Below are 14,899 nucleotides of genomic sequence, written 5' to 3' on the forward strand. Positions count from 1 at the left end.
CTGACCCCTGTGCTTAGGTTACATCTGTGTGTTAATCATTCCCATGTGCTTTTGTTGGTGTTTCCTGGTAGTCTCTGGGCTCCAGGAGGTCTTAAACCTCATCTGTCTCAAGTTCAAGCTATATTGTGCTTCAAACGTAGTGTGTGGCATGTGGTGGTACTGAGAAAGTAGCTGTTTCGTGGGTGCTTTCCCTCTGAGTTGATTAACCACACTCTATGGTCGATCTTTGGAAGACATAGTGGTGGGTTCTTCCTAAAAGGGGGTTTACACCAGATATTAAGACATGGTCCCTGCTGGGCGCAGTGGCTCACGCTTGTAATCCTAGCACTTTGGGAGACTGAGGCGGGCGGATCACAAGGTTAGGAGTTCGAGACCAGCCTGACCAACATGGTGAAACCCCGTCTCTACTAAAAATACAAAAATTAGCTGGGCAGGGTGGTGCATGCCTGTGATCGCAGCTACTCAGGAGGCTGAGGCAGGAGAATTGCTTGAACCCAGGAGGCGGAGGTTGCAGTGAGCTGAGATTGCGCCATTGTACTCCAGCCTGGGCGACAGAGAGAGACTCTGTTTCAAAAAAAAAAAAAAAAAAAAAAAAAAAAAAAAGACAGGGTCCCATGGGGTCAAGATGGGAGAAGTAGAGGCAAAGCCAGAAATAAGTATTTCTTTGAGGTAGATCTTTATGCGGTATACACTTACAATGTGTTAGCTGCTGTGACTAACACAGAGATTTTGGTAGCTTTACATAATAACGTATATGTTGTCTTCCCTTCATGTCTGTTGAACCTCCTCCATCTTATTCTTGCTATGGGGTCTCAGCAGGTGGTGGGGAAGAGGAACAGGGAGTGCAGTTGACCTGCCATCATGGGCTTAGAAGTGCTGCCCCTTGCTACTGCTCACATCCCATTGACCAGAAATCAGTCACATGGGCCTGACTTGTATAAATGCCAGTGAAATTGGGATTGGAATTGGAAATGTCATTTCCCTGTGTATCCAGGATGAAGACAGTGCAGTGAAGTTAGTTATCATGTGACAATCCCAAACAATTGATTACTTTGGTTTTAGCTACTGAGGTTTGATCAAAATAAAGCACACCTCCTATTTTTGTAGCCTGTTCATATATCAATACCTTTTTTTTCTGAGAGACTAATGAGAGTGATGACCCACAGTGGTTCTTAACTTCTGCATGTCATGAAAAGGATATCTTTCATTTAAATCCCAACAAAGGCCAGGCATGGTGGCTCATGCCTGTAATCCCAGCACTTTGGGAGGCCAAAGCAGGCGGATCACTTGAGGTCAGGAAGTTCAAGACCAGCCTGGCCAACATGCTGAAACCCCATCTCTACTAAAAATACAAAAATTAGCCGAGTGTCGTGGCACACGCCTGTTATCCCAGCTACTCAGGAGGCTGAGGCAGGAGAATCCTTTGAACCTGAGAGGCAAAGTTTGCAGTGAGCCGAGATCACACCACTGTACTCCAGCCTGGGCAACCGAGTGAAACTCCATCTAAAAAAAAAATAAATAAATAAATAAAAATAAAAATTAAATAAATAAATCCCAACTAAGAGCCTGTCTTCCTCTGTAGGATTCACCAGGGTAATTTGTCGAGGGTCCAGCTGTAGGATGCAGTCCTTATGTCATCAAATGAAATATTCAACCCTAAGTGGTGAACAAGTCTGAATCCAAACAGATTGGCTCTCACAGGACAATATCTGCTTGTGTTCTGTTTTTTTCTTCTGCTCCTGGAATTGACAACTCTGGGAAAAAGTTTGGTGGTATTGCAGAGGACTAACTAGTCCATTACCTGTGGTCAAATTCTTAATTCTTAAGGAGAAAATTGAAGTTGCTTTTAAGATTTGAATTTTCTGTTCACTGATCTCACTTACTTTCATCCAGAAAATGATATGAAAAATGATCCGTGGTATATTCCGTGGAGGAAAACACATAATAGAGTGTTTATAGTACACGGTTTTTTGTTGTTGTTTTTGGATTTTTTTAGGGAAAGATATGTTATTTTCCCCACTCACCGTCATGATTCTCAGGATAGGAGCTGAAACCTTCATCTAATCTTCAATGTCCCTCCCTGCCGTCCTTCCAGCCCAGTATAAAGACGCAGTGAGAAGCTTGTAGTGGAGATACGTAGTTAAGCAGGAGGGCAGAGAGGTCAACAGGGCTCAGGTCATACAGGACCTTGTAAACCATGGGAATGCTTTTGGTCCCTGTCCTGACACTACTGGGAAGCCATTGAGAGAATGCAAACAGGGAGTGAATGCAAAGTGAGAGAGAGGGAGTGTGTATGTGTATGTGAGAGAGACACTGGTGAATGATGATCACATTTGTTGTGGGTTTTTTGGCTGTGGGGAAGGAGCCTCTGCAGGAGAGAGGAGGCGCAAAGGCAGTGTGGTGCCCTTCTCCTAGCTGACAGGAGAGGTCTCCTCCCTCCTTCTGCACAGAAGTTGCCTGTCAATCAGGAGCTTACCATCCCAGCTTCAAAGCAGGCAGTGCATTTGGGGTAAATATTTATGAAATGCCAAGCTTCGTGATCAAGATGTATTTTGTTTTTAATGAGCAAATGACTCAGAATTGTTTGAGGTTATTAAAAGACAAATTATTGTGTGCCATCATGGAAAAAGGGAAGAGGAGAAAGTATAATTTTACATCAAGCAATTTATTTACAGCCATAATCCGCAAGCAGTCAACCTCTTTAAACAAAATTATTTAATTTCTTGTAAAGGCTTGAAGTATAAAAATTTAATTTAGGGAATCTCATTAAGAGGACTTTTAAAAAGTAAGGTGGTCTGTTCAGTTGCTTTAAGTAATGTTAATTGAGTGCGTAAGATACCATAAACATTGTGTTTGGGGCATGAGAAATAACATGAATCTCTGCTCTCAAGACACTTCTAGTCTGGAAACAAGACAGTCAAAAGCCATTAATAAATGAGTAGAAATGTGCAAAATGTTTCTTCTTTTTTTTAAAGTCAAAACCATTGTTTCAAATTGTGTAACAGGTATTTTGGGTATTACTTGGTTTTGGAAAATCTACAGAATACAAAAAATTCTAAGGAAAAATCCTGACCTTAATCCCATTTCTCTAGGGCAAATACTGTTGATTTTATTTTTTTCTGTTCTTCATTGGCACATATTTTTATACAGCTGAGAATTACTGTAGATACAATTTTCCTGTCTTGCTTATTTTGTATCACATTGTAACAAGCATTTGCACACATTTCCCCATTTTTAATGACTACAACCTATAAAATATTCCTTTGTCAGACTGGATTATCATTTACTTGCTTTTGTTCTGTTTTGATAGACGTTTAAGATAAGACGGATTCATAAAATTTACCCATTTTATGTCTCAAATCATCTTTTACACTTAACTGTTATAATAAAACATTAATAGGGAACTGAGATTTAAAAAAAATATATCTCTCTGTATGTATGTCTCTGAGCTTTGCCATCCAAAATGAAAAAAAAAGTGGACCAAGTCGTCGTTACAATAATTGTACATCCTTGAGAGAATAGTGGGGGAATAATACATTTGACTCATTGTTTCTGGCATATTCTATCACTGGACACGTAGCTCCTACCCTGAAATTGGTTAAGAAAGAACGTCTTGTTTTTTGTTTTGTTTTGTTTTGTTTTTAAAACGGAGTCTTACCCTGTCCCCAGGCTGGAGTGCAGTGGCATGATCTTGGCTCACTGCAACCTCTGCCTCCCAGTTTCAAGCAATTCTCCTGCCTCGGCCTCCCTACTAGCTGGGATTACAGGCGCATGCCACCATGCTCCACTAATTTTTGTATTTTTAGTAGAGATGGGGTTTTACCATGTTGGCCAGGCTGGTCTACATCTCTTGACCTCGTGATCTGCCCGCCTTGGCCTCCCAAAGTGCTGGGATTACAGGTGTGAGCCACCGCACCCAGCCAGAACATCCTTTAAATCCAAGAAAGCGGTTTGCTTCTAATTTAGGGAATCTTCATGACTGATTTTGAAACTTTTAGCGGATGTCATTTCTGTCTCACTCTTCCAGTGACATCTAAAATCTATTGTTTATTTTGCTTTTTTAAAAAAGTTCCAACATAAAGTCACTTTAAGGTGACTGTTACCTACACTATTGTAACACAGGGGCTTGACTGTATTGATGAGAAAAAGCTTCAGCTTTTTTTTTTTTTTTTTTTTTTTTTTTTGGTTATTGCAAGTATTTCTTGGATTTTTGTTCGGAATGGCATGGGATTCTAGTAAGCTCTCTATGTGGGCGCATGGGCCCTTGGAAAGGTGGCATGACTTAGGGGAAAGAACCAGGCATGGGATGAGTGAGTGGAAGCTGAGCCCGCCAGCACTCATCTCTTAACCCTTTGGCAAATTAAGGCAACTACCCTTACCATCAGTAATCCATCCCTGGCAGTCAGACATCCTGAGTGAAAGTGCTGACCAGAGTCTATTTCACATTATTTTACATAGGACAAATTTTAATGTGTTATATGTCAATGTGCAAAACCCTCAATCAATGTTCTGAAGCAGAAGTTGGCAAATCCAGTCCACTGCCAGTTTGTGTAAATAAAGTTTTATTAGAACACAACAACACCCACTTGTTTACATATGATTACTTTTCTACTATAACACCCAAGTAGTTGCAATAGAGAGCTTGTGGCACCAAAGTCTAAAATATTTGCTAAGTGTTCCTTTACAGAAAAAGTTTACCAACTCTTTTCTAAAATATGACTAAAAGATAGTAAAATGTCTTATATATACACAGCTATCACATTAAGGATGTAAAAATGTTTAAAACATTAATTACTTAACAGTTAATATGATCTCAACATTTGTTTTGTTTGACATGTGACTTCTTTTTTAATCATGAAGAACATCTGAGACGCATCACTTTTGTGGCTGGGTTTTCAAAACCTCTAGGGAAGTTTCTGATGTTCTACCAGTTGTACTGCAATGTGACACTTAACCTTCACCCGTTTCATTAAAAATGTTAACATTACATTTGAAGGATGTGATAGGATTTTTTCTTTTATAATAGCAGCAGGCAAAACTGTTTTATTTAGAAATAAATAGAACATGTATTTTCTGTAAAGTTTGGATATTAAAAGCCAATTCAACAACAAGAACAAAAGGCATTCAACTAGGAAACTGTCAACTGGATTAATATTCTGTGGCATTTGGTTTTATTTCACTTCTTAGAAGCTCAGTATTCTTATCTGTAAAATGGGAGTCAAACTTCCTTACTGGGCTATGTGAAGCTTAAGTAAGTAAAACTATGCCTGACACATTTTGGGAATATATTAGCTGTTGGTTCCCTTTCCTTTTACTACCCTTAGCTTAGTTAGAGGAGCAAATAATCGTAACTGTGAAATATTTTCAGAAAATGTTCCAAATTGACAGAGCTTCTGCTTACTTACGGTTACCTGGAGACCCAAGTAAAAGCCAGGGAGAAATTGGAAAGGTCCATGTATTTGGGTAAGAGATACTAGCAGCTGTAACCAACATTCCAGAATTTGAAATTTTTGAAATTAACCAGGTGTGATGGCACGCGCCTGTAGTCCCAGCTGCTCGGGAGCTTAACTCAGTGCAGTTTAATGGGTGAGCACCTCCCACTCTTAGTGCTGGTTGACGGGGACAGGAGCGGTGGTGGCTCTGCTCCATGTAGTCTTTCAGGGACCCAGGCGAATTCCATCCAGTGACCCCACTATCTCCAGGAACTAGGAGTTCTCTACTGGATCTCTGGGCCCACAATCCAGGGAAGAAAGCAGTCATTAGGCAGGGTGCCAGAGGCTTCAGGATCTGAATGAAAGTAGTGTATACCCACTTCCGTCTGTTTCATTAGAAATCAATCACCAGGCCCCACCTAACTACAAGGGATGCTGGGAAATGCATTCCAGCTGTGTGCTGAGGAAAAAGAAATGGATTTGATGGTTTAGCTGGTCTCTGCCACAGACTGACCGCATTTTCTTGTATTATTATGGAGGACAAATGTTTAACATACATAAAGTGCCCAGAGGTGCTGATAATCTGAGAACCTGTCTCCAAGTCCCCGGGGAAGGGCAGCATTTAGAGACAGTCGTGCTGGTTTGGAACAATTTATCTGCATACTTGTTTAAATATATTTAAAAAATTAGCCTGCAATCTGAATCTACTTCCCACATGTTGTGTGCCATTTAGGCATTTTGGCATTCTAAAATGACAGATCTATCTCAGAGTGAGTAAGTTTAGGAATACATACTTAAGAAATGTTGCGTGCAATGACATTTTCCTTCCCAAAGTGATCTACGTGAACTCAAATTCATTTTGCTATTTTATAAAATAAGAAGTTGTACACAATATTGAGTAGAATTCTTTATCCGTGATGGCAGATAGAACATCTGTTGAAATACTACCACTGTTACTTATTTCAAATTGCACATTTTACAATGAACTATATCAGAATCATTTTCAGTTTTTTAACACCTTTAATAGATCTAAGCACACCTTTTTTTTTGAAAGTTATTCATTTTAAATCATGATTATATGAATATTTTAGGATTCTAATCACCCTAAAATGAAGGACAAAATTTATCATACCAAAATAGAAATTTAATTTAAAGTACAAAGAACTTGATTACAAGGTTTAGTAGACTAGAAACAAGACATAAAAGGGGATATTAAAAAACACTTTTTAAAACACCCTCGGCAGTATAGTTTTACAGTAGATTTGGAAAAAATACAACAGCATTTATTAATGTTTGTGAAGATCATATTATACACTAATCAAAGATCAAACTTTTGTAAGGTTCAAAAAACCCACATAAGCAAATTTTGGTCATTTCCTGGAAAATACTAACTTTAAATATCTTCATTCAGGCTGGGCATGGTGGCTTATGCCTGTAGTCCCAGCACTTTGGGAGACAAAGGCAGGCAGATTGCTTGAGGCCAGGAGTTTCAGACTAGCCTGGGCAGCACAGTGAGGCACTGTCTCTACAAAAAATACAAAAAGTAGCCAGACATAGTGACACCTGCCTGTAGTCTCAGCTACTTGGGAGGCTGAGATGGGAGGATGGCTTGAGCCTGGGAGATTGAGGCTGCAAAGAGCAGAGATCATGCCACTGCACTGCAGCCTGAGCAACAGAGTGAGACCCTGTCTCAAAAAAGTAAATAATAGGGCTGGGCGCCGTGGCTCACACCTGTAATCCTGGCACTTTGGGAGGCTGAGGCAGGTGGATCACAAGGTCAGGAGATCCAGACCATCCTGGCTAACACGGCGAAACCCCGCCTCTACTAAAAATACAAAAAATTAGCTGGTCATTGCGGTGGGCACCTGTAGTCCCAGGTGCTCGGGAGGCTGAGGCAGGAGAATCGCTTGAACCCAGGAGGTGAAGGTTGCAGTGAGCCGAGATCACACCATTGCACTCCAGCCTGGCGACAGAGCGAGACTCCATCTCAAAAATAAATAAATAAATGAATAAACAATAAAACACAAATTTTCATTCAGTACCATACAGTTAGTGAAGTTCGTTGGAGATGGAAGCTGCTCTTGGCCATATTGGGATCCAGGGGCCTTAGTCAAAAGTCAGACTTGTCCACAGACATGTGTAATTAAAAATACTCCTCTCACTTTTCTTGGTACTCCATGACATTTCCCACTAACTGTCACTTTGTCCTTGACGATATATGAGGCAGAAAACAAGTTGTGTGGACAAGGTTGGTTTTCCAGTCAGCTGTTCCTTATTTTTCTCCGGTGCTTCTTTGTTATATTAGAGTTCAAATTTACTATTCATGAAACACATTTTAATCAGTGACCATATCAGACAAATGGAAGCTAAGCGCTGGTTAGTATGTTGAAAATAAACATGAGGGCTCTCATTAATGTCGCTGTCTGAATAATTAGTTGAGCATCCAGTCCTGAGCAGCCGTGAATGCAGACTGGCTTCTCACTGAAAAGACAGGCTGACAGCCCTGTCTTGGAGAATGGTCATTAGTGTGCCCCGCCATCAATGTCATGTTACTGTGTCAAATTAGTTAGTGTCCCCTTAGGAGAGAAGCCGGACCTACAAATTATCCTCCCACATCCCTTGGAAACTGTGTTTGCCAAACCTGCGATCGAGTGTGAGCAAATTATTAACACGGCTCATAAATTAACTAGTTTACAGGCTTATAACATTTTACAAGTAGATAATAAAGGGGAGAAAAGTTTTCCAATTGCATTGCCCTGACGTGAGGCTGTGATCTGCCGACTTTTCCTTGAGGAGTCCACAGCTCATAGTTTTTTGTTAAGAGACCAAACACATGGGGTGTCAGATCAAATGTTTGGAAATGTAGAATCTAAAAGGCAGCCAGTGTAAATCCATTGAAAACAATATAATTAACTTCATTATCTCATTGCTCTGATAAGTCAATGACAATGGTTGTCTTTCTTTTAGTGGCAGTTGCTCATTAATGAGTTCACCAATTAAGTTTGAATGATTACAACCTTTACCAACTGAAATTATCTTAAAAACATTTTTGATGCATTCTTATCATACTCTTAAGCTCCCTTGCTCAAGAGGGAAAATGCCCACATAGCACATTAAACTCATATAAGAATGAAGATTCAAAAGTCGTGATACATTTGGCAAATAGTTTATGCACAGTAGACACCAGATACCTAGAAAACATAGTGTGGACAAATCTGGCCTGAGTTTATCTCATATCTAGAAGAGACACCCACTGGGAACACCATCTCTTAACTCTCTTCTGAGTTCTGGTAGGCAGACAACCCACATGGTTTCCGGAGACAGGTGACTATTCAAATCATAAAACTTCATGCATCTCCTTTTTAGTTTCAACTTCTCCATCTGAGTAGGTTAAAAACATGTAAATTCACAAAGTATTGCTTGAATTTACTATTGAAAGAGAACACTGCACACAGACATGCATGTACGTGCCCCGAAAGCTCAGGCTTTCTACCCATTCTGTAGTTCCATTTTTTTTTCCTGTATTAGTGAGAGCCCTTTATTTAATCTTGAGGGCCATATAGATGGCATTATTATCTCAAGGATCTATGCAGAAAAGACCTGGCATGTGAAACCTTGCTGCCGACAGCTATTCGCAAAAACTTTCTGAAAGTGCTTGAGGATGAGTTGACTTATCTGTCAGCAACTTCAACTTACTTGGAATTGGATTTGGTAAATATTCTACTAATAACCTAACCAAGCGATGAAAGCTTTGCAGTCTCAGCACATGAACAGAGTGACTGTTTCCATGAGAAGGTGTGTCACAGTCTCCTTCTGCATTTGAAATGCAACTGAAAAGAAAAGAGTTGCTAACTGTGGCAAGTAAGATTTTCTGTTTGCCTGACAGGAGAGAGCTTTTATGTTTTGCTAGTAGGGCGCCTGGGTCCACGTATGTACTTACTTCCTCCTGTCTCTTCTACTGGGCGCATTGAGACAGGCTAAAACATCAAAACTCATGGCAAAATGATCATTTGGACCTATGGATCTTCTTTTTCTTATTTCTCAGGATGTATTAGCACTGTAATTATGAGAATTTATCTTGAGAAATAAGAAATTATAAGCCGAGCACGGTGGCTCATGCCTGTAATCCCAGCACTTTGGGAGGCCGAGGCGGGTGGATCATTTGAGGTCAGGAGTTTGAGACCAGCCTGGCCAACATGGTGAAACCTTGTCTCTACTAAAAATACAAAAATTAGCCAGACATGGTGGCGGACACCTGTAATCCCAGCTACTCGGGAGGCTGTGGCAGGAGAATCACTTGAACCTGGGAGGCGGAGGTTGCAGTGAGCTGAGATCGTGCCACTGCACTCCTCTAGCCTTGGCGATAGAGCAAGACTCTGTCTGGAAAAAAAAAAAAAAAAAAGAAAGAAAATTATTGCTGGGAGTGGCACACACCTGTAATTGCAGCACTTTGTAGGCTGAGGCAGGAGTATCACTTGAGCTCAGGAGTTTGAGACCAGCCGGCCTACTAAAATTTAGCCTGGCTACTAAAATTCTAAAATTATTTGGGCATGGTGGTGCACGCCTATAGTTCAAGTTACTTGGGAACGCTTGAGTCTGGGAAGTTGAGGCTGCAGTGAGCCCTGAATGTGCCACTGCACTCCAGCCTCGGTGGCAGAGCGAGACCCTGCCTCAGAAAAAAGAAAAGAAATAGAAATAATGGTATGGAAGATAAAGGAACTTAACTTCCTAAGTGCATGTCAGTGCCTTCAAGAGTGACAGTTTTACTCACCTACATAACATTTTGCATCCTCCTCCTGTAATTCAGGTTGTGAGCTAGGTCGAATGCTGATTCTAGAAGGCAAAGGATAAAATAGATGCTTAGATACATGGTTAAATACTGAAGGTAAATGTGGCGTGTAAATGAGGGATACCAAAGGCTCACGTGTCTGTGTTGCTTTTGAAGCATCACCATTTGCCCCTTCACTTAACCTCTTCTTTTCTTTTTGCTTTCAGCTTCCCTCTGTATGTTGCAGTCCTGTGGCATTATGCATGCCCCCTCCCAGTGACCCCAGGCTTTTTATGGCTGTGAGACACGTTAAAATTTCAGGGTAAGTGACAGACACCACTGATGCTGTATACCACCTAAAAATTGCCATCTACCTTTGCGGGGGACCCAGTGGTCGATATAGTAATCCTGCAGAAGATAATGGCCTTTCTAATTACCAGGCCCTGATTCTGAAGCTAGCAGGCATTTGAATGCTGCTACCCCCCATGATAGCTTTATGGTTTTCAAGAATAGGGTTCATAACGTGGATCATATTTGTGGGAAGGTGACCTAATGCAGGGGTTGGTGAAATTTGTAAGGGACCAGATAGGAAATATTGTCATCCTCATGAGCCATACAGTCTCTTTTGCAACTAGTCAACTCTGCCTTTAGAGCACAAAAGCAGCCATAGATAATATACAAGCAAATGGGTGTCACTGTGCTCCAGTGAGACTTTATTTACAAAAACAGACAGTAAGCCATATTTGGCCTGAAGACTATAGTAGGCTGTCCCTTGATCGGATGCATCAAAAACGGACATTTGACCTGTAAACCTGACACCTCGCTGGGTACCACTCCGTCTGACCTTGAGCAAACCATTTATCTGCGAGAAACAGGAATAAAAAATATATACCTGCCCTTACTACCTTGAAAGATGGTATTGTAAGGATGAAACAAGATATAATGCATGTGAAAGCACTTTGAAAATTTCGAAACTCCTTACGAATGTGATGATTGGCTCTACAGTCATTCTGGTTCACCTTGTGGAGTATGACTTCTTCACCTTTTTAATCACGTTGGGCTTTCGTGAGCGAAATGAGTGTGGGGGAAAGCTCTCTTATTTTCTGAGTAATGTGGTTTGTACGTTCCTTCTATTTTACAGTTGAGGGACAAGCTGTTGAAATGTCTTTTTTTTTTAGTATCAAATATGGATGAAGGGATATGCGGGTAGATTATGGTAGGCTAAAGATCAAATGCCAATGAAGAACGATTAAATTTCCTTTAATCATCAGAATCTGAGAGTGCTGTAAGATCTCACCTTTAATATACGCCTTAATAAATAATAATGCTTTGGATGCCTACAAGTATGTTTGAATTTCACAAGTCTTGCATGTCAAAACAGAGAGACAGGCTCAGCAAATATGCTTCCCTGGGCTAGCAATACTAATTAAGAAGGCAAGTCATACTTAAACAAACAGCTTTGGGAATAGAGGGTTAATCAGAATCCCAATTCATGAATTTTCTAGTTTTTTTTTTCCCCTCAGAGAAAATTGTAGTGTCATCTTTAGATATGTTTTCATATCATTATATTAGTTAAGAATTGTTTTCTAGTAAGAGAGATATAAGCGTAAAAAATTATTTAAGTATTCTGTCATAAAAATATCTGAGAAGAGCAGTTTGTGTCTTCTATCTTTCTATTCTGCTTATTCAAGTGTGTTCCTTCATCTTCAAGGTCACATGGTGGCTGCTGGCTCTCAGGCCATTGCCTCTACATCCCAGACAAAAAGTAGTTTTACTAGCTGAGGCAGGCCTTTTTAAAGCACTTTCCCTGTAGCCTTATCCAGTGATGCCTGCTTACGTCCTATTAGCCACCGCTAACTATAAGGGTATCTGGGAAATGCATCTGTAGACTTGAACAATCTGATATCCCAGGTAAATTCTGGGTTCTAGTACTAAGGAAAGGTGAATGCTTACTGAGCAACCATAATGGTTACTTATACGAAATCATGCTGTCAATTTTGCTTACGTGTTTAATTTTTATTTATTTTCAATGAATGCCTTCTGTTGACTGTGCCTTGTTTGAATTTTACATGTTAGAATTTTAGCCTGTTTAATTCTCAGCAGAGATACAGCTCAGTAAATATTTTAAGACCATAATATTCTTACTGAAAGTGCCATGGCAAATCTGAGAAATACATTTCTTTATGAAGAGAGCTATAAAGCAAAATTTAAACTCTCGAATATGCTAGTCTAGTGGGTTTTCCTTCCTGTGGATGTAAGATTTCATTAAGGCTTGAGTACTAGCATGAGGTCTTAGCAGCACGCACTCACACCCAATTCTGTTCCCCCTATATGGGCAGGGGACATTGCTGACAGCTTTGCACTGTCCCTCTGTTCTTATGTAGACTCAAGGACAGGACAGAACTCTCCACCCCACATTTCTGTGATTTGTTGCTCCCTGTATCTCTGCTGAAAGCTTACCGTGGGAGTGGGGTGCACGGGACAAGTAAGCCACTCCTGTCCAAATTTTCTGTCCCAAATTGGCCTGTACATGATTTTTGTGAAACTTTTTATCCCATAAAATGAATAGAATGAGACTTCCCTATGCTTTGTATTAATAATATATTCTCTGCCTATACTGGCCTGTGACGAGTAGTCGTAAAACTTAGGGTAATGGATGCATTCGCAGACACTCCTTGGATGCCTGCTGTGCTTACAGGATAGCAGCATGGTTAAGAGTGTCTGCTTTGAAGTTAGATCGGCTTAGATTCAGATTCCACCTTTTCCACTTCCTGGCTGAACAACCCTAGGGAAGTTACTTAACCTTTCTGTGCCATGGCCTCCTTATCTGGAAAAGGGGATAAAAATAGAAGCCAGCTCACTATGAAGAGTTAGAGAGGTGATGCTTGTAAAGAGCTTAGCACGGATCCTGGTACACCATAAATGCCAGCATTGTACTAGGCACCCCAGGTGATACAGTGGAAATCTCTGTCTCTGACAAGCTTGTACCGTCCTGTTGCTGGTTCACTGGTCGTTGTTTTACTGATAGATGACGCATGTTTCACAGTCCATTGATCCTCACCTGGTATTTAAATGCAAGTAGAGCCTTGGGAGCTTGTCCATCTTCAAGGACACATGCAGCTATGTATACAGCTGCTGTAGCCCTGTTAGCAGAGCTTAGGTCTCTGGATCCTGTTTTGAGAATTTCCCCCGAGAAGCATGCAGTTCTTTTTTTATTCCTTTTTTTTTTTTACTTAGTCAGACAATGGGCCTGCCTCGCAAGCAGAATTCACTAACTGCTTTCAAGTTGGTATTGCTGATGATAATCTGAAACTCGTAGGGTTTCGCTCGTGCAGGCTGATATTACATGATGTCGATCTTCTGCCACCTCATCCCCCACCCTGCCTCTGTGCTGACTCGGCAAAGCAGGTCCTAGTCCCCCACAGATCTTCTTGGGAATGGCCCTCAAAGAACTGTGTCATCTGCACACAGAAGCTGCCACAGGTCCGTGGCAAAGAATGTCAGCAGTACTCATGGATGACCCAGTTGGTGACTTGTACCCAGATTGAAAAACAGTGCCAACCACGTGACCCTGACTGTCTCTTGAGTTTTTGAGCCCTGCTAGGTGAGACGGGTAAGAGTCACACCACCTATAATAACAAACCTGCAGTGATAATTCATTAACATTGACACCATATCACAGAATTGATGGTTTGGGGGCAACAGACCCCAGCCTATAGTAGTACTTATCAGGGGTCTGCCTGACATAGGCTCTGCTTCCATCATGTTCACTGTGTGGAGATAGTGGCTTGAAGATCTTGTGTGTTCAAAAGACTCTTGGGAACTTTGAGCTTTTGCTGTGTGGTTTCCAATATTTTATTTAAACCCCGTTACTCTTCTCAGATGTCATAAAAACTCCCTTGCCTCTGAACTACGGGATACTTTCTGTGCCTCCCAGGACTCACTCCTTCTCATCCCTTAGTGTTCAGTTCAAAAATCAGCTCCTTGAACATGCCTTTGCTGACCACCTACGTGAAAGGGGACATCCCCTTTATGTTTTTCTTGACACAAACCTCTTGTTTGTTCCATGTGTTACAGCCCTGTCCCTTCATGAATTCACCTGTTTATCAGGTAATAAGCAAGAAGTAGGTCTTATTCAGTGTGGCTTCTCCATGGCTAGCAGTGCCTAACATATGGTAGGTCTGCATGCAGTCAGTATTTGTTGAATCAGTCAGAGTCTGGGGATTTCCCTATGAATTTCTGTGTTTTTCTGGCACCTAAGAGGACTGTATCTGGTTGAGGGAGAAAGAGAAGGAACAAAGCTACACATATCACATTTATTGTGGGAATAGAATACTGCCCTTGGGTTTTCTCTGGAAGTTCCCACTACGTACTGCATACTCTGCGTGTCCTATCCAGAAGGTGTTATACATTATCTTCCCCGTGAAGACAGAATCATTTGCCATTTGAGCCTGAAGGATATTGTGGGTGGTACAAATTGATTAAGGACGTTGGGATCCAAGCTCAAACCCCAACACTCTCATTCAGTGGCTCTTTTTTTGGACAAATTATTTTCTGTCTCTAAGACTCAGTTTACTTCCCTGGGGCAGGGGTAATAGCATTACCTAGCCACTGAGCTATTGCACGGCTTAAATTAGATGGTATGTATAAAGCACTTCGCACAACGTCTGGAACAGAATAACAGTGCTGTTGATTTAAG

General features: G+C 41.0%; 1 protein-coding gene across 1 annotated transcript in view; it reads left to right on the top strand.

Annotated features, from left to right (window-relative positions):
• The window catches only part of LOC115830331 (forkhead box protein P1-like), a 385,580-nt gene that overhangs the window by 213,797 nt on the left and 156,884 nt on the right, over positions 1-14,899 (top strand). The window contains exon 3 of the mRNA XM_030801756.1: positions 10,428-10,522. The gene's annotated coding sequence lies outside the window, so the exon portion shown is untranslated. The remainder of the gene's footprint in view (positions 1-10,427; positions 10,523-14,899) is intronic.

Source organism: Nomascus leucogenys, chromosome 21 (assembly GCF_006542625.1).
Source record: "Nomascus leucogenys isolate Asia chromosome 21, Asia_NLE_v1, whole genome shotgun sequence".
Lineage (NCBI taxonomy): Eukaryota > Metazoa > Chordata > Mammalia > Primates > Hylobatidae > Nomascus > Nomascus leucogenys.